The sequence below is a fragment of the Melospiza melodia genome (assembly GCF_035770615.1).
Source record: "Melospiza melodia melodia isolate bMelMel2 chromosome W unlocalized genomic scaffold, bMelMel2.pri SUPER_W_unloc_1, whole genome shotgun sequence".
NCBI classification, from domain to species: Eukaryota; Metazoa; Chordata; class Aves; order Passeriformes; family Passerellidae; genus Melospiza; species Melospiza melodia.
In genome coordinates this window covers 2,537,618-2,557,476 of record NW_026948505.1, presented here as the reverse complement: position 1 = coordinate 2,557,476, position 19,859 = coordinate 2,537,618, and positions in this window count along the sequence as shown.

Sequence of the window (19,859 nt, the reverse complement as noted above, 5' to 3'; positions counted from 1 at the left end):
TGGATTTTTAGTGGAAGGAAATGCAAGAGCGGACAAGCTGACCATGGTCATTTCTAACACATTGCCAAATATTTTTGAACAAGCAAAATTGAGTCATGCCTTTTTCCACCAAAATGCACAAGCACTCATGTGAATGTTCCAAATCACTAAAAGTCAAGCTAAAGCTATCATTCATACTTGTCCTGACTGTCAATTGGTACAACCTCCTGTTTCTACAGGAGCAATCAACCCCCGAGGCTTATAAAGCCTACAGTTGTGGCAAACAGATGTTACTAAATAGCCTTCTTTTGGTAAATTTAAAAATATTCATGTTTCCATAGACACTTTCTCTGGTGCAGTTTTTGCTTCCCTTCACACAGGTGAAACTGGCAGCCATGCCTGTCATCATTTCCTGCAAGCTTTTGCTTCATTGGGTATACCCCAAGAAGTAAAAACTGACAATGGTCCCGCATACATATCTCAAAAATTGGCCACATTTTTAAATGAATGGTGTGTTCGACACATTTTTGGTATTCCCCACTGTCCCACAAGCCAAGCAATCATTGAAAGAACACATCAAACCTTAAAACGCATATTAGATCAACAGAGAGGGGGAACGGAAATCACCCCACAGATGAGACTGAGTAAGGCTTTGTATGTTTTTAATTTTCTAAATAGTTCAAGTACAGAACCAGATCCACCAATCTTTAGACACTTTTCACATAGCACACAGGCAAAACTGAAAGAACATCCTCCTCTTCTAATTAGAAACCCTGACTCTGGACAGATGGAAGGCCCGTTTCAATTAATAACGTGGGGCAAAGGGTATGCTTCTATTTCCACAGGTCCTGGAATTAAGTGGGTTCCTGCCAAAAACGTCAAACCGTATCGCACTTCAGAACCTGTTGTCGAGCCTAGAACTGAGGAAGCAAGTACGCAGACGTGGACCGAATCGAAGGATCCCGGGTCTCGCCTGACGCCTCTTGTGCCTGACGTTCTTTGTGCATCGGTGGAACCCATGAACTCTGATTTTGTGCCAATGTTATTTATGAGTATACGAATTGAATGCTGAATGTTTGTTTAACGAAGCTAATTTTTGGCTGAAAATTTAGGTTCTTGTTTTTGTTTAGAAAGAATTCTGCCAAAACTTAGTTCTTGAAAGAGATGGGGCAGAATCAAATGGTATACTTGTTTTGCTTGATTTTAATTGTTTTTTGTCGTGCAGATTTGCCTGTGGATCAACCGAAGACGAATGTTTGGGTGACCTTAGCCAAGGCTGCCGGATCGGATACTATATGTCTGTCTAATTCGGAACCAGAAAAGCCTTTCTCAACCTGTTTGGTTGGTGTGCCAGTGAAAGAGTTTCCTTTGGTCAGAAAAGAATCCAATGGTAAACCAGGTAGAATTGACAATGGAAACAGTCCTTCCTTCAATTGGAACATTTGGTCCAAAAAACTTCTCAGGGCAGCAAATATTTCAAACAGTTGGGATGTGTTTCTGGAAACGGACCAATATCCACAGAAATTGCCAAAAGGGTATTGGATCATTTGCGGAGACAGAGGTTGGCAAGGCATTCCAGCCCACCTTGAAGGTGGCCCTTGTAGCATTGGTATGCTTACCATAATTGCCCCCACTGCCAAAGCAGTGATGAAAAAGAAACAAAGGAAAACAAGAGCTGTTCCTCATTATGATGAGAACTGTCAGAGTGATTTTATGCCTTGGAATGCCTCCAGAAGGGTTTCAGCAGGTGTATTTCTACCCCAATTGGCTTCAGCTGTGGCATTGAGACAATTAGATCGAGTTGGATGTTGGCTGAGCAAACAAGCTAATGCCACATCCTCCGCAATCAGTGATATGTTGACCGATGTTGATAGTATTAGACATGCTACTCTTCAAAACAGAGCAGCCATTGATTTTCTTTTACTGGCACAAGGACATGGTTGTGAGGAATTGGAAGGATTGTGTTGTATGAATTTGTCTGATCATTCTGAATCCATTCACAAAAGCATTCAAAAATTAAAGGATCTGACAGCCCAAATTAAAGAAGATGGAGGTTCCTGGTTGGATGATTTGTTTCAAAATTGGAGTTTTGCACCTTGGCTAAGGCAACTTTGCAAGATAGGTCTTTACATATTAGGTGTTCTAATACTGATATTGATAGTGGTACCTTGTATACTCTGCTGTGTTCGGCAAATGATGAACAAAACAGTCCGAGAAGTTTTTGTCATTCAAGCAGGAGAATTAGGAAGTAGAAGCACAGAGAGTGTACGAAAACTCACGGAAGCAGTAGATGAGGGTATTGACATGAACGAAGGTTTTGAATTAAGGCCTTGGAATCGACCAGAGTTTTTTGAACGATGCCTTGTGACTGTTGCCAAACGTGATTCATATCTCTCTTTCAGGGATTGGGTCTTCAGAGCATTAAGTTGCTGTGCCGTAATATAGCAATGCTTCAGTTTAGTGAAAATAGGTCTTCAGCAGATAATAAGCAGAAATTTTGCAATAGAGCTATGAAACGCAAATAGCAAGCGACAAGAAAATGAAAGCTTCTGGGTCAAACAGAGAGGGGGAAATGTTGGAATCCATAAGGTTAGAGGATTTTTAAGAAATGGTTAAAAAGAAGTATGTAGGCCTTAGACTGGAGTTTTGTTAGCATTGCAGAAAAGTTTCCCATGCAAGCAGAAAAAGTTTTCCATGCAAGCAGAAAAGTTTCCCAAGCAGTAGACGTGACAAATAACAATAGGCTTCTGTAGAATTGGCTTTAGGATGGCAACAAGGTTATTTAATGTATATCTTTAGAAGGTTAGCATGAATAGAACTCTGTTCTTTGTCTCTTATCAACTAGTCTTTGTTTTAGCTACGATTACGTATGTTTTATAAGATTGGATAGAATGCTTGTCAAGATGTGTTTTCTGTGTCTGATTGGCTGAATTCTAGTCTGAGATGATTTTATGTATTGCTGTATGAGCCCTGTTGAAGGAGACATTTTTTGGTGTGGATCAGTGAGCTGTCATGTCTCCATTTTGTATTTTGAGACTGATGTGCTGGAAATAAAAGCAAAAATCTCTTCACTGGTCTGGTTGCCATGTTATCCATATTTGGATATGTTGCCGCGGCCTAGTGGGTTCCTTTTTTAAGGCGTGGGTTCCTGACACCATTGGACTTATACCTGTCCCGTCTCCCGCAGCCTGAGTGTTTCAAAAGCCTGGTTTTTGCAAGAAAGCAGCTCTCCTTTGCATCTGCCTGGGGACTCTGCATCACCACGAACCCTCACTCCCAGTTTGCCAAGGAGATGATCAGTAGGAATGTTGCAGAGCTGCTGTGTGCATCTGAATGGAATGGCAGAGAGCGAAGTGCTGGACATTTCTGGCTTTAGTACAATGCTGCTGCATTGGTGCCAGTTGAGATGGTTTTCCATCAGTGGCCTTTCTGTCTAGAAGTACACTGCCCAGAGTATTTGATGCCATTTCCTTCCTGTTGTTTTCATACCTTCCTTCAGTTGAAAGGATGATACAACCTTTCCATTTTGAAGATCCCTGTTAGGAAACACTATGCCAGAGGAGTCATTGCTCCCTTTTCTTCTGCCTCCTTTGTCATTTTCAGAGACTCATTTCAAATTTCTGCTAATGTCAAGAAGAATACTGAGACTACTTAGCAGGGTTGACGCTCTCAGCTGCTTTCCTCTTTCCTACCGCTTCATACTGGATGTGACTTCAAGACCTCGTTTTGTCATCTGCATTTTGCCGTGATCCAAAGCTAAATATTCCAGGCCTGTGAACACAAAAAGAACTCTTAGTCTTTTGCAAGAACTACCCCTAGGAGGATTTGTGTTCAGTTTGATCTCTACAGTGTTTCAGAAAAAAGGAGATTGTACTCTCTTCTTGTGTACTCTCTTCTTGTGCTCTCATTTCCCTCTCTCTGCCTTGCATGCCCTAGTTAATCCGCTGGCGTGACTCATTTGGCATCATCTCACGGTGAAAATTCTGCATAGTTTCATGTCCTTACAAATGCCAGTTGCCAAGGAGCCTATCTAAGCATTCAAGGGGCAAAGAATTGTAGGGCTGGCAACTTCAGGTGCTGAAACTGTAAGTCATGCCATATCAAAGTGACAGAGCAAATCAATTGATCTAGGACTTTCAGCTGGACACCTCTGAGAATAGCAGCTTGTCAGCAATGACACAGCAATCTTCCTAGCTGTATTCCAGATAGAGGAAAGCGACACCTTCAATGGTTAATATGTTTGGCATGAGAAACAGCAAGAAATGTACCGCAAAATACTTGAGTCAGATCAAGTGCGTTTCTCTAGTGAGAAGTTTGCACTTGTTCTTTCTTGTCTGTGCCTTTACTTTTCACAGAAGACAGGGGAGCATTTAATTATTACAGTTCTTTTGTTTTCTTTTGCTGGCCTCCCTCTTTCCACCTGCAATTAACAAATTTGCCTTTCTTTACTGGCTTCTCTTTCTTTACTTCTACAAGTTGACATGAGGTCATCCAACCTTATCATCAATGTTCTCAGACAGTGGAGAGAAGTAGAAGGTACAGCTAAATGGATAAAAGAAACCCACAAAAATAGACAGGTTTTTCTCACAGTCTTCTGTGAGAACATTAGGACACAAGATGTCTTTGAACTGAGTAATGCTCTATTGATTTAACTTTTAGTCCACTCGTTACTATTATTACACGTGTTTGGCCTTTAGTACAGAGCCTTGGAACTAACCCAGGCCAATACTTTGGCTAATTTTGTTTTATTTCTAGTGAGGACTTTGTTTCTTAAGGAATAGTCCAGAGAAAGAGCGTCCACGGTACAGTTACGGGTCATAAATTCTGGTACAGTTTGTGCTGGTAATACCTTTCTAGGAAAGAAAGATTTGAAGGAAAGAAAGGTTTGACATCTTTTTTGACTTTCAAATGGAACCATTATTTGAAAAACCTAAGAGTTGCGGTTCCCCCCCCACCCCACACCCCAAGTACTTCTCTTTGCACTGTTACTCAGGGATTACACATAAAAGCCCACCCTGTAAAATACGTTGCAGATACTTTGCAAGAAGTGCAGCTTAGCAGCTAGAGATGATAACGTGGGTTAAATAACATTGCTTCTGCAGTGATGGAAACTCTGTCTACGCAGACATACTCAACAAAGGTTACGATGGCTTAGCTCCTGTGCTCAAGTTAACGTGCATTTTAGAACTTCCCAAGAAGGTGAATTCAACCTCCTTCATTGCTCTCTGCTGGAGTCCCAAGAGAATTTCAGTCTGCTTTTTGTCATTTACAGCTGTCACTGCTTAGCTCTTGAACATGAGACTCCCTCATGACTGATGAAAGTTGTCTAGTTAAGAGTGGCTGAAAGACATGGTCTTGCTCTAGAAGGAGATGAGAAGGTTTCTGCAGTCTTTGTCATCTCTACTGCTTGTGATTTCTATAAAAAACCAGTGGGAAATTTCTGAAGGCAGTCCAGAAGCTGGCAATATGGACAGCTTACAGCCGAACACTTGCTGCAGTGCAACCATGGTGACACCAGAAAGGACTTCAAAAATTTAAAAGGGCAAACAAAGCAGTTGGAAGGAAAAGAACATGAACCATTATTCCATTTTTCTAATCTATCTTTCTTTCAATCATCATTTTCTTGCAGTTTCGCGGCTTGCGTTGGTATCCCTCCGAAGGAATCTGAGACAGAGTAAGATTTTGAATGGAGTAGAAGTGAGAAATGCAGGCCAAGTTGCCTTTTTTGCCATCAAATACCAGTTACGCTTGAACTACCCTTTGCTTAAGGTGCTTAGCTTACACTAAGAATTGATTAGCACATTTTGATGTGAGCAAATTTTACTGTCATGACTGAGTAAATTTTGCTGTCACTCAGAATTTTACTGTCGTCTGAATAGCAATGTTTGTGTCAAAATAGTATTTTGTCTCCTGTATCTGCAGCAGGTAAGCCTTTTGCTGTCAGCAGTGTTGCTTAACCTTTCATGTCATATCCCTCTTCACATCCATCTTCTGCTTAAGGCTTATTAATCTACTTTAGAATTGGCACGTGGAATAAGACTACTTTTCCTTTTTGAAAGCTAATGTCATTTGACCTACTTAGAGCAAATAATTCATTAATTGCAAGTCCCCAGCTAGCATCTTTTCGGCATATTCTAAACTTCTAAAGAAGTAACAAAAGCACTCTCCAATACTTGGCTTTCATATCACAGTGGGAGCGCTGACCCTGTTTTCAATAAACAATCATGGGTATGGTAAAACAAAAGGAGGGGTTAGAGTTTTCGCTGTTAACCTCTAGTGAGCTTGGATTTTGCAATATGCATGAAGTTAATTACCACTGTTATATAAAGTGGCTGATTTAATCAATAAATTGGAGTCAATGCTGATCAAGGACAAGGTGGATTGGCTTCCCTTCGTTTTCAACACAGTGCCAAGTCGGGCTGGTTTGATAGTACCAAGTGGCTCCTGCAATCGGCCATCCAGAAGCGGGGCAGGTGAATTTTGTTTGCCAAGGAAAAGGGCCATGGTTTGTTTTTGGGGGCCTGTGGCTGGGAGTGGCCGGCTGGCTCCTGAAAATCCACGATACGCTGGATGGTTCCCAGACCCAAGGTGGCATTGTGGAAGGGGCTAGCATCGGGCCTGTTAGCTAAAGGAGCGAGAAGTAAGAAGAAGAAGAAGTTGATTAGGAGCTTTCTCCAAGGCCGTAACCAAGGAGATCGAGAGAAGGAAGATAAGAACATTGTTCAGCTGGATGAAGCATTTTAAGAAAGTTAGGTGGAGTCAGAGTTATTTTTTACGAATGGCATGGTATTGAATTATTGTGGCCAATACCTAAGGTAGAGGAAGGGTAAACAACTGAAAAGTGTATAAAAGATCAGCCATTTTCATTAATAAACGGTTGCCAAGTGTTACTAACTGAGACTGCTTGTGGTCTCTGCTTTATGTCGTGACCGCCTAGACTGCGACATGGCACCAGTGCCAAGTCGGGCTGTTTTGATAGTACTAAGTAGCTCCTGCAATCTGCCGTCCAGAAGCGGGGCAGCTGAGTTTTGTTTGCCAGGGAAACGGGCCGAGGTTTGCGTCTGGGGGCCTATGGCTGGGAGTGACCGGCTGGCTCCTGAAAAGCTACGATAGGCAGGATGGTTACCAGACCCATGGTGGCACCAGTGCCAAGTCGGGCTGGTTTGATAGTACCAAGTGGCTCCTGCAATCTGCCATCAAAAAGTTGGAAGGTGAGTTTTGTTTGCCAGGGAAACGGGCCGTTGTTTATGACTGGGGTCTGTTGCCGAGAGTGGTCGGCTGGCTTCTGACAATCCACGATACGCAGGATGGTTCCCAGACCCTAGGTGGCACCAGTGCCAAGTCGGGCTGGTTTGATAGTACCAAGTGGCTCCTGCAATCTGCCATCCAGAAGCGGGGCAGCTGAGTTTTGTTTTCCAGAGAAAAGGGCCGAGGTTTGTGTTTGGCCGCCTGTGGCTTGGAGTGGCCGGCTCGCTCCTGAAAATCCACGATATGCAGGATGGCTCCCAGACCCAATGTGCCACCAGTGCCAAGTCGGGCTGGTTTGATAGCACTAAGTGGCTCCTGCAATCTGCCATGATCACGTGAAGAAATACTTTCTGGTTTTAGTACCGGACCATATGCTCTTTCTTCTCTCCCTCAACTTCTCCATCACCTCTCATCTGTTTCACATGCGCTAGCTTCAAGGTCCACAGGCTACTTTTCACAGAATCTTCAGGCCTGATGCAGTAAGAATGATGAATAGAACAGAGCTGGGATCTATTTTCCAGTTTGGATAAAATGCATTCTGCACACAAATCCAAGGAGAAGGTGCTGCCCCGATGCCCAGAAAAACTTTCACTACTGCTAGTGTTCTACGTCAACCGCAACTTAGTCTGAAAGAAAAGCTTTTTCTCTGAGAGCATCTGAGAGGTTTGCATGAAGCACTGATATCTGACATATGCAATTTTGAATAGGAGAGGAAAAAGAAAATGGCAAGGAGTTTTTAATTTTAGTGGTTTCAATTTTAATTTCCGTGCACTTTTTCAAAACTTGTCAGCTCAAATGCCCATCAACATCTTTTAGTCATCTGTAAGTCAGTATTCATATAAAATGTGCTTCAAATCCAAAGGATTTCAAATTTGCACTCCAAGTTTCTATGCCTAGATTTATGATTTCCTACACATATTAGATGAAAGGAAGGCCTTTTTTACTGTGGGAGTGCTGGAACACTGGAACAGGTTGCCCAGAGAAGTTGTGGGTGTCCCATCCCTGAAAGTATTCAAGGTCACCTTGGACGGGGCTTGGAGCAGCAACAAAGGAGAAGCTTGGTGGTAGAGAAACAAAGTTGGACTATAGAAGAAACTCGGATTGAAGTATAGGAGCAAGTTTTCTCTCAGCTCTTGGGGTAAATTCAAAGTTGTACAAAATGACATTTATCTGTGCTATTCACTACTGTAACAGAAATTTTCATGAAAACTGTACAGAAGATAGTAAATTTTAAAAGAGATAAGAATTACAGCATAAAATCCATGGGATGGGTTACAACATGAGACACTCTCTAAGAGAAAATCTCTGTGTTTCAGCACTTCATCAGGGTAAGATTTCATGAAGTGCCAAAGAAGGCGGCAAAATATCATTCGGGACATTATTTACTGGAATTCAGCCTGGCCATTAGTAGGAACTGGCTTTGAACACATCATGTAGATATACCACACACACTTTCCCTTCACTGAAAAATTACTGTTTACAACGAATAAGCAATTGACGATCAAAATTGATTGAAAGCATCTTAAACATGTCAAGTATTTCATTGTAGAAGATCTGTGATCCAAATGCTTCTTCCACCTTCAAGAGGGACAGAAGAATTCTTCCATATCATGATGGTTTAAAACTGTATCAACCAATGTTTTCTGCTGAAAAGATATCATCTATTTTTTTCTATTTTTGGAAGAAAATATTCCTAGACATACAACAGGTGAGAACTAAGTAATTTTAAAGAAACAAATGAAATGAGACTATTCTGTAAATAGAATGAAATGAAAAGCTGTGTTTTAAATAGGAGCTAAATATTAAACAGAATTTTTGTACCAGGCATTTGAATTACTGCACCAGCTCTTTTGCCCATCAAGAGAGGCATTTAGCATTTCAGTCTTTTCCAAGGTGTTCATGATCTGCTATGCTGATCTCCTTGTGTGCCTAGGTGTGTGTGGAAGGGGGGGCATGTGAAGGGGAGTGTGTATGTTTGCTTTACAATTGTTGTGGCAGATTCATGCCTCAGCTCCACATTTTGTTTTAAAAAGGTCACACCGAGTGAATATGAAGTTTACTATCAACAAGAGATCAATTACCAAATCATCCATTTGACTCTGCCTTATAAATCATGTGCTTTGTTGCATATTTTATCAAATATACTTTCAAGCCAGATGGAGGAAGGAGGATGTGGGAATCCCTCCACCATCTTGCAACTTTTATGCAAGTAGGTTTTCAAGAAAATCATCATTTCTCTTTTAAATATGTCTGGAACAGGCATGATGGTAGTGTCAACCTGTTGGAGTTTTTGTTGCTGGAAGAAGTTGTACAAAAGGATTGGTTTTTACATTGACCAGTGACTGAATCAAGCGCAGGAATACATTGGAAATTCAGCTGGGGGTTCCTTTTCCCAGCAGACTACTTCTAGAAGGAGCTTGTACACTGAAGCTGACTCTTTTGCTCTCTTTTTGTTTCTTTCCTATTTTCTTGGCTTCTTTGTCACTATCTAGACAATTTTGGAACTTTGTTCCCAACTAAAATGGTTTCAATAGTCTGAGTGTGATCATACATTTTTACAAGGAATTTTTAAAATCTTTCCTCGAGTTCAGAAAGTCAAGAACTTAGGTCTTTTTCTTCCCTTATCAATATTGCAATGAAATTGATAAATAAAGACCAACTCTTTATTTTTGTTTTTAACCCACGTAGATAATTCCCATCCATTCATCCATTTTGTGGACCAATAGTTGCCATTCTGATGGAAGTTGTCACTTCTTAACAATAGGCATTCTGTGACTATGTTGACAGCACTTTGGGTGAAGATCCTAACTGGTCTTAGATACACATAGGGAGAAATTTGCTCAGCCAGTGTCAGTCTTAAGCATGCGTATCAGAAGATCTTTCTAGAGCTGGGAATTTTCCCATGAAAGGGATTCAGTTAGGGAAGAGACACTTGTGCCAGAGTTTTACATTCTTCTTGAACACTGCTTAAGGAACTTAGATGCCATGTCCATTTGGATCTCTGTCTGCACAGAACTTTGTCATGCCAGTGCTTGAAATGCATCTTGAAGAGAATTCACTAGCACAGAATGAATGAGAGTGGAAGGGGTTGGTGGGGCTAACCAGGCCCAACCCCCCTGCCTAAACCAGGATACCTAGAGCCTCTTGCCCAGGATTCTATCTGGGTGTACTTTTAATGTCTTCAAAGATCACGGCTCCACAATCTTTCTGGGCAGTCTGTGCCGTGGTTCAGTCACCCTCACAGTAAAGAAACATTTACTGATGTTCAAAGGCAATCTCCTGTATTTCAGTGTGTGCCCACTGCCTCTTGTCTTTTCCCTCAGCATCACTGAAAAGACACTGATTCCCTCCCTTTTGCACTATTGCTTCCATATGTATGTGTGCTGCCATGTAGAGATATGTCAAAAACCTCCCTGAAGCCCAGGCAGATAATATTCCCTTCATCTACCAGTCAAGTTGATTCATCAGAGGAGTTTAAAGTGATGTTCAGCATGAAATTCCCCTGAAAAATTATGCTAACTACATTATTTGGTCGTCTTTCATGTGCCTGGCAAGGTTTTCCAGGCAGAGCTGCTTCATCAACTTCCTGGGGATAAAAAAGAGGCTGGCTGGTTTGTACTATCGCGAGTCCTCTTAACTGCCTTTTTTGAAGACGGGTGTCATTTGCTTACATCCACTCATTAGCCTCTCTTGTCGTCTACATCTTAGCAAAAACCTTTTCCACTACATCTGCCAAGGAGAAACTGTGCCAGCACAGAAAACATCTCCCATCGTGTTCTAGACGTTGCACGGAGGTCTGCCAAGTGTTTGGCAGGAAGAAAAGAAAAGTTGTCCAAAACAGCTTCCAATCGAATGTTCATGTGATTGGAAAAGTCAGGAGAGTGCAAAAGTACAGTTTTGTATCACTTGGCAAGGTGTGCACACAATCACAGTGTTGTACAGCTTGCTTCTTCACCTTCCCGAAGCTGCCGGTCTCTCCGGCTCCCGGAGGCTAAGAAGTGGGTTCTTCGCGCAAAGACAATTGTACCGCTCACAGTGCTCTCCTTAGCGCGGCTTCTGCCAAAAGATGCCCGTGAGCGGCTCTTAGCTCCGGAGAGCATCGTACTTTCGTCTTTGGCGTCTTTTGTAGTCCATATTATAGCAAAGCGCTTTTCCACTATGCCTGGCTAGGAAAAACTGTGCCAGCACAGAAAACATCACCCATGGTGTTCTAGAAGTTGCAGTGATGTCTGCCAAGTGTTTGGCCGGAAGAAAAGAAAAGTTGTCCAAAACAGCTTCCAATCGAATGTTCATGTGATTGGAAAAGTCAGGAGAGTGCAAAAGTACTGTTTTCTATCAGTCGGCAAGCTGCGCACACAATCCCTGTGTTGTACAGCTTGCTTCTTCACCTTCCCGAAGATGCCACTCTCCCCGGCTCCCGGAGCCGAAGAAGCGGCTTCTTCGTGCAAAGAGGATTGTGCCGCTCACAGTGCTCTCCTTAGCGCGACTTCTGCCGAAAGATGCCCGGGAGCGGCTCTTAGCTCCTGAGAGCATCGTACCTTCGTCTTTAGCGTTATTTGTAGTCTACATCTTAGCAAAACGCTTTTCCACTATGTCTGGCTAGGAAAAACTGTGCCAGCACAGAAAACATCTCCCATGGTGTTCTAGATGTTGCACGGAGGTCTGCCAAGTGTTTGGCAGGAAGAAAAGAAAAGTTGTCCAAAACAGCTTCCAATCGAATGTTAATGTGATTGGAAAAGTCAGGAGAGTGCAAAAGTACTGTTTTCTATCAGTTGGCAAGCTGCGCACACAATCCCTGTGTTGTACAGCTTGCTTCTTCACCTTCCCGAAGATGCCGCTCTCCCCGGCTCCCGGAGCCGAAGAAGCGGCTTCTTCGTGCAAAGAGGATTGCGCCACTCACAGTGCTCTCCTTAGCGCGGCTTCTGCCGAAAGACGCCCGGGAGCGGCTCTTAGCTCCGGAGAGCATCGTACCTTCGTCTTTAGCGTCTCTGCTCATCTACATCTTAGCAAAACGCTTTTCTACTATGTCTGGCTAGGACAAACTGTGGCAGCACAGAAAACATCTCCCATCGTGATCTAGACGTTGCACGGAGGTCTGCCAAGTTTTTGGCAGGAAGAAAATTAAAGTTGTCCAAAATAGATCCCAATCGAATGTTAATGTGATTGGAAAAGTCAGGAGAGTGCAACGGTACTGTTTTCTATCAGTTGGCAAGCTGCGCACACAATCCCAGTGTTGTATACAGCTTGCTTCTTCACCTTCCCGAAAATGCCGCTCTCTCCGGCTCCTGGAGGCGAAGAAGCGGCTTCTTCGCGCAAAGAGGATTGTGCCGCTCACAGTGCTCTCCTTAGTGTGGCTTCTTCTGAAAGACGCCCGGGAGCGGCTCTTAGCTCCGGAGAGCATCGTACCTTCGTCTTTTACGTCTTGTGTAGTCTACATCTCTGCAAAAAGCTTTTCCCCTATGTCTGGCTAGGAAAAACTGTGCCAGCACAGAAAACATCTCCCATAGTGTTCTAGACGTTGCAAGGAGGTCTGCCAAGTTTTTGGCAGGAAGAAAAGAAAAGTTGTCCAAAATAGCTTCCAATCGAATGTTCATGTGATTGGAGAAGTCAGGAGAGTGCAAAAGTACTGTTTTGTATCAGTTGGCAAGCTGCGCACACAATCCCATTGTTGTACAGCTTGCTTCTTAACCTCCTAAAAATGCCGCTCTCTCCAGCTCCCGGAGCCAAAGAAGTGGCTTCTTGGCGCTTAGACGATTGTGCCGCTCTCAGTGCTCTCCTTAGCGCGGCTTCTGCAGAAAGACGCCCGGGAGCAGGTCTTGGCTCGGGAGAGCATCGTACCTTTGTCTTTTGCGTCTCTTCTCATCTACATCTTAGCAAAAAGCTTTTCAACTATGTCTGGCTAGGAAAAACTGTGCCAGCACAGAAAATATCTATCATCGTGTTCTAGAAGTTGCAGAGATGTCTGCCTAGTGTTTGGCAGGAAGAAACGAAAAGTTGTCCAAAACAGCTTCCAATCGAATGTTCATGTGATTGGAAAAGTCAGGAGAGTGCAACGGTACTGTTTTGTATCAGTTGGCAGGGTGCGCACACAATCCCAGTGTTGTACAGCTTGCTTCTTCACCTTCCCGAAAATGTCGCTCTCTCCGGCTCCCGAAGCCGAAGAAGCAGCTTCTTCGCGCAAAGAAAATTATACCGCTCACAGTGCTCTCCTTGGCGCGGCTTCTTCTGAAAGACGCCCGGGAGCGGCTCTTAGCTCCGGAGAGCATCGTACCTTCGTCTTTGGTGTCTTTTGTAGTCTACATCTTAGCAAAACGCTTTTCCACTATGCCTGGCTAGGAAAAACTGTGCCAGCACAGAAAACATCTCCCATCGTGTTCTAGAAGTTGCAGTGATGTCTGCCAAGTGTTTGGCAGGAAGAAAAGAAAAGTTGTCCAAAACAGCTTCCAATCGAATGTTCATGTGATTGGAAAAGTCAGCAGAGTGCAAAAGTACTGTTTTGTATCAGTTGGAAAGCTGCGCACACAATCACAGTGTTGTACAGCTTGCTTCTTCACCTTCCCGAAGCTGCCGCTCTCCCCTGCTCCTGGAGCCGAAGAAGCGGCTTCTTCGCGCAAAGAGGATTGTGCCGCTCACAGTGCTTTCCTTAGCGCGGCTTCTGCTGAAAGACGCCCGGGAGCGGCTCTTAGCTCCGGAGAGCATCGTACCTTCGTCTTTAGCGTCTTTTGTAGTCTACATCTTAGCAAAACGCTTTTCCACTATGTCTGGCTAGGAAAAACTGTGCCAGCACAGAAAACATCTCCCATCGTGTTCTAGAAGTTGCAGAGATGTCTGCCAAGAGTTTGGCAGGAATAAAAGAAAAGTTGTCCAAAACAGCTTCCAATCGAATGTTCATGTGATTGGAAAAGTCAGGTGAGTGCAACAGTACTGTTTTGTATCAGTTGGCAAGCTGCGCACACAATCCCATTATTGTACAGCTTACTTCTTCACCCTCCCGAGGTTGCCGCTCTCTCCGGCTCCCGGAGCCGAAGACGCGGCTTCTTCGCGCAAAGACGATTGTGCCGCTCACAGTGCTCTCCTTAGCGCGGCTTCTGCCGAAAGACGCCCGGGAGTGGCTCTTAGCTCCGGAGAGCATCGTACCTTCGTCTTTGGTGTCCTTTGTAATCTACATCTTAGGAAAAAGCTTTTCCACTCTATCTGGCTAGGAAAAACTGTGCCAGCACAGAAAACATCTCCCATCGTGTTCTAGAAGTTGCAGAGATGTCTTCCCAGTGTTTGGCAGGAAGAAAAGAAAAGTTGTCCAAAACAGCTTCCAATCGAATGTTCATGTGATTGGAAAAGTCAGGAGAGTGCAACGGTACTGTTTTCTATCAGTTGGCAAGCTGCGCACACAATCCCAGTGTTGTACACCTTGCTTCTTCACCTTCCTGAAGTTGCCGCTCTCTCCGGCTCCCGGAGCCGAAGAAGCGGCTTCTTCGCGCAAAGACGATTGTGCCACTCACAGTGCTCTCCTTAGCGCGGCTTCTGCCGAAAGACGCCCGGGAGTGGCTCTTAACCTCAGAGAGCATCGTACCTTCGTCTTTGGCGTCTTTAGTAGTCTACATCTTAGGAAAAAGCTTTTCCACTCTATCTGGCTAGGAAAAACTGAGCCAGCACAGAAAACATCTCCCATCGTGTTCTAGACGTTGCACGGAGGTCTGCCAAGTGTTCGGCAGGAAGAAAAGAAAAGTTGTCCAAAACAGCTTCCAATCGAATGTTCATGTGATTGGAAAAGTCAGGAGAGTGCAACGGTACTGTTTCTTTTAGTTGGCAAGCGGCGCACACAATCCCAGTGTTGCACAACTTGCTTCTTAACCTTGCCGAAGCTGCCGCTCTCCCGGGCTCCCGGAGCCGAAGAAGCGGCTGCTTCGCGCAAAGACGATTGTGCCGCTCACAGTGCTCTCCTTAGCACGGCTTCTGCCGAAAGACGCCCGGGAGCGGCTCTTAGCTCTGGAGAGCATCGTACCTTCGTCTTTAGCGTCTTTTGTAGTCTACATCTCAGCAAAACGCTTTTCCACTATGTCTGGCTAGGAAAAACTGTGCCAGCTTACAAAAAATCTCCCATCGTGTTCTAGAAGTTGCAGAGATGTCTGCCAAGTGTTTGGCAGGAAGAAAAGTTCTCCAAAAAAGCTTCCAATCGAATGTTCATGTGATTGGAAAAGTCAGGAGAGTGCAACGGTACTGTTTTCTATCTGTTGGCAAGGTGCGCACACAATCCCAGTGTTGTACAGCTTGCTTCTTCACCTACCCGAAGCTGCCGCTCTCCCCGGCTCCCGGAGCCGAAGAAGCGGCTTCTTCGCGCAAAGACGATTGTGCCGCTCACAGTGCTCTCCTTAGCGCGGCTTCTGCCGAAAGACGCCCGGGAGCGGCTCTAAGCTCCAGAGAACATCGAACCTTTGTCTTTAGCGTCTCTTCTCATCTACATCTTAGCAAAAAGCTTTTCCACTATGTCTGACTAGGAAAAACTGTGCCAGCACAGAAAACATCTCTCATCGTGTTCTAGAAGTTGCAGAGATGTCTGCCAAGTGTTTGGTAGGAAGAAAAGTTGTCCAAAACAGCTTCCAATCGAATGTTCATGTGATTGGAAAAGTCAGGAGAGTGCAAAAGTACGGTTTTGTATCAGTTGGCAAGGTACGCACACAATCCCAGTGTTGTACAGCTTGCTTCTTCACCTTCCCGAAGCTGCCGCTCTCCCCGGCTCCTGGAGCCGAAGAAGCGGCTTCTTCGCGCAAAGACGATTGTGCTGCTCACAGTGCTCTCCTTAGCGCGGCTTCTGCCGAAAGACGCCCGGGAGCGGCTCTTAGCTCCGGAGAGCATCGTACCTTCGTCTTTAGCGTCTTTTGGAGTCTACATCTTAGCAAAACGCTTTTCCACTATGTCTGGCATGGAAAAACTCTGCCAGCACAGAAAACATCTCCCATCGTGTTCTAGACGTTGCACGGAGGTCTGCCAAGTGTTTGGCAGGAAGAAAAGAAAAGTTGTCCAAAACAGCTTCTAATCGAATGTTCATGTGATTGGAAAAGTCAGGAGAGTGCCACGGTACAGTTTTCTATCTGTTGGCAAGGTGCGCACACAATCCCAGTGTTGTACAGCTTGCTTCTTCACCTTCCCGAAGCTGCCGCTCTCCCCGACTCCCGGAGCCGAAGAAGCGGCTGCTTCGCGCAAAGACCATTGCGTCACTCACAGTGCTCTCCTTAGCGCGGCTTCTGCCCAATGACGCCCGGGAGCGGCTTTTGGCTCCGGAGAGCATCGTACCTTCGTCTTTAGCGTCTCTTCTCATCTACATCTCAGCAAAAAGCTTTTCCACTATGTCTGGCTAGGAAAAACTGTGCCAGCACAGAAAACATCTCCCATCGTGTTCTAGACATTGCACGGAGGTCTGCCAAGTGTTTGGCAGGAAGAAAAGAAAAGTTGTCCAAAACAGCTTCCAATCGAATGTTCATGTGATTGGAAAAGTCAGGAGAGTGCAACGGTACTGTTTTCTATCAGTTGGCAAGCTGCGCACACAATCCCAGTGTTGTACAGCTTGCTTCTTCACCTTCCCGAAGCTGCCGCTCTCCCCGGCTCCCGGAGCCGAAGAAGCGGCTTCTTCGCGCAAAGACGATTGTGTCGCTCACAGTGCTCTCCTTAGCGCGGCTTCTGCCGAAAGATGCCCGGGAGCGGCTCTTAGCTCTGGAGAGAATCGTACCTTGGTCTTTCGCATCTTTTGTAGTCTACATCTCAGCAAAACGCTTTTCCACTATTTCTGGCTAGGAAAAACTGTGCCAGCACAGAAAACATCTCCCATCGTGTTCTAGAAGTTGCAGAGATGTCTGCCAAGTGTTTGGCAGGAAGAAAAGTTCTCCAAAACAGCTTCCAATCGAATGTTAATGTGATTGGAAAAGTCAGGAGAGTGCAAAAGTACTGTTTTCTATCAGTTGGCAAGCTGCGCACACAATCCCTGTGTTGTACAGCTTGCTTCTTCACCTTCCCGAAGATGCCGCTCTCCCCGGCTCCCGGAGCCGAAGAAGCGGCTTCTTCGTGCAAAGAGGATTGTGCCGCTCACAGTGCTCTCCTTAGCGCGGCTTCTGCCGAAAGACGCCCGGGAGCGGCTCTTAGCTCCGGAGAGCATCGTACCTTCGTCTTTAGCGTCTCTGCTCATCTACATCTTAGCAAAACGCTTTTCTACTATGTCTGGCTAGGACAAACTGTGGCAGCACAGAAAACATCTCCCATCGTGTTCTAGAAGTTGCAGAGATGTCTGCCAAGTGTTTGGCAGGAAGAAAAGAAAAGTTGTCCAAAACAGCTTCCAATCGAATGTTCATGTGATTGGAAAAGTCAGGAGAGTGCAATGGTACTGTTTTGTATCAGTTGGCAAGGTGCGCACACAATCCCAGTGTTGTACAGCTTGCTTCTTCACCTTCCCGAAGATGCCGCTCTCCCCGGCTCCCGGAGGCGAAGAAGCGGCTTCTTCGCGCAAAGACGATTGTGCCGCTCACAGTGCTCTCCTTAGCGCGGCTTCTGCCGAAAGACGCCCGGGAGCGGCTCATAGCTCCGGAGAGCATCGTACCTTCTTCTTTAGCGTCTCTTCTCATCTACATCTTAGCAAAACGCTTTTCCACTATGTCTGGCAAGAAAAACTGTGCCAGCACAGAAAACATCTCCCATCGTGTTCTAGACGTTGCAGAGATGTCTGCCAAATGTTTGGCAGGAAGAAAAGAAAAGTTGTCCAAAACAGCTTCCAATCGAATGTTCGTGTGATTGGAAAAGTCAGGAGAGTGCAAAAGTACTGTTTTCTATCCGTCGGCAAGCTGCGCACACAATCCCTGTGTTGTACAGCTTGCTTCTTAACATTGCCGAAGCTGCCACTCTCCCCGGCTCCCGGAGTCGAAGAAGCGGCTTCTTCGCGCAAAGACGATTTTGTCGCTCACAGTGCTCTCCTTAGCGCGGCTTCTGCCGAAAGATGCCCGGGAGCGGCTCTTAGCTCTGGAGAGAATCATACCTTGGTCTTTCGCATCTTTTGTAGTCTACATTTCAGCAAAACGCTTTTCCACTCTATCTGGCTAGGAAAAACTGTGCCAGCACAGAAAACATCTCCCATCGTGTTCTAGAAGTTGCAGAGATATCTTCCCAGTTTTTGGCAGGAAGAAAAGAAAAGTTGTCCAAAACAGCTTCCAATCGAATGTTCATGTGATTGGAAAAGTCAGGAGAGTGCAACGGTACTGTTTCTATCAGTTGGCAAGCTGCGCACACAATCCCAGTGTTGTACAGCTTGCTTCTTAACCTTGCCGAAGCTGCCGCTCTCCCCGGCTCCCGGAGCCGAAGAAGTGGCTTCTTCGTGCAAAGAGGATTGTGCCGCTCACAGTGCTCTTCTTAGCGCGGCTTCTGCAGAAAGACGCCCGGGAGCATGTCTTGGCTCGGGAGAGCATCGTACCTTTGTCTTTTGCGTCTCTTCTCATCTACATCTTAGCAAAAAGCTTTTCCACTATGTCTGGCTAGGAAAAACTGTGCCAGCACAGAAAATATCTATCATCGTGTTCTAGAAGTTGCAGAGATGTCTGCCTAGTGTTTGGCAGGAAGAAACGAAAAGTTGTCCAAAACAGCTTCCAATCGAATGTTCATGTGATTGGAAAAGTCAGGAGAGTGCAACGGTACTGTTTTGTATCAGTTGGCAAGGTGCGCACACAATCCCAGTGTTGTACAGCTTGCTTCTTCACCTTCCCGAAAATGCCGCTCTCTCCGGCTCCCGAAGCCGAAGAAGCAGCTTCTTCGCGCAAAGAAAATTATACCGCTCACAGTGCTCTCCTTGGCGCGGCTTCTTCTGAAAGACGCCCGGGAGCGGCTCTTAGCTCCGGAGAGCATCGTACCTTCGTCTTTAGCGTCTTTTGTAGTCTACATCTTAGCAAAACGCTTTTCCACTATGTCTGGCTAGGAAAAACTGTGCCAGCACAGAAAACATCTCCCATCGTGTTCTAGAAGTTGCAGAGATGTCTGCCAAGTGTTTGGCAGGAAGAAAAGAAAAGTTGTCCAAAACAGCTTCCAATCGAATGTTCATGTGATTGGAAAAGTCAGGAGATTGCAAAAGTACTGTTTTGTATCAGTTGGCAAGGTGCGCACACAATCACAGTGTTGTACAGCTTGCTTCTTCACCTTCCCGAAGATGCCGCTCTCCCCGGCTCCCGGAGCCGAAGAACCGGCTTCTTCGCGCAAAGAGGATTGTGCCGCTCACAGTGCTCTCATTAGCGCGGCATCTGCCGAAAGACGCCCGGGAGTGGCTCTTAGCTCTGGCGAGCATCGTACCTTCGTCTTTGGTGTCTTTTGTAATCTACATCTTAGGAAAATGCTTTTCCACTCTATCTGGCTAGGAAAAACTGTGCCAGCACAGAAAACATCTCCCATCGTGTTCTAGAAGTTGCAGAGATGTCTGCCAAGTGTTTGGCAGGAAGAAAAGAAAAGTTGTCCAAAACAGCTTCCAATCGAATGTTCACGTGATTGGAAAAGTCAGGAGAGTGCAACGGTACTGTTTTGTATCAGTTTGCAAGGTGCGCACACAATCCCAGTGTTGTACAGCTTGCTTCTTCACTTTCCCGAAGCTGCCGCTCTCTCCGGCTCCCGGA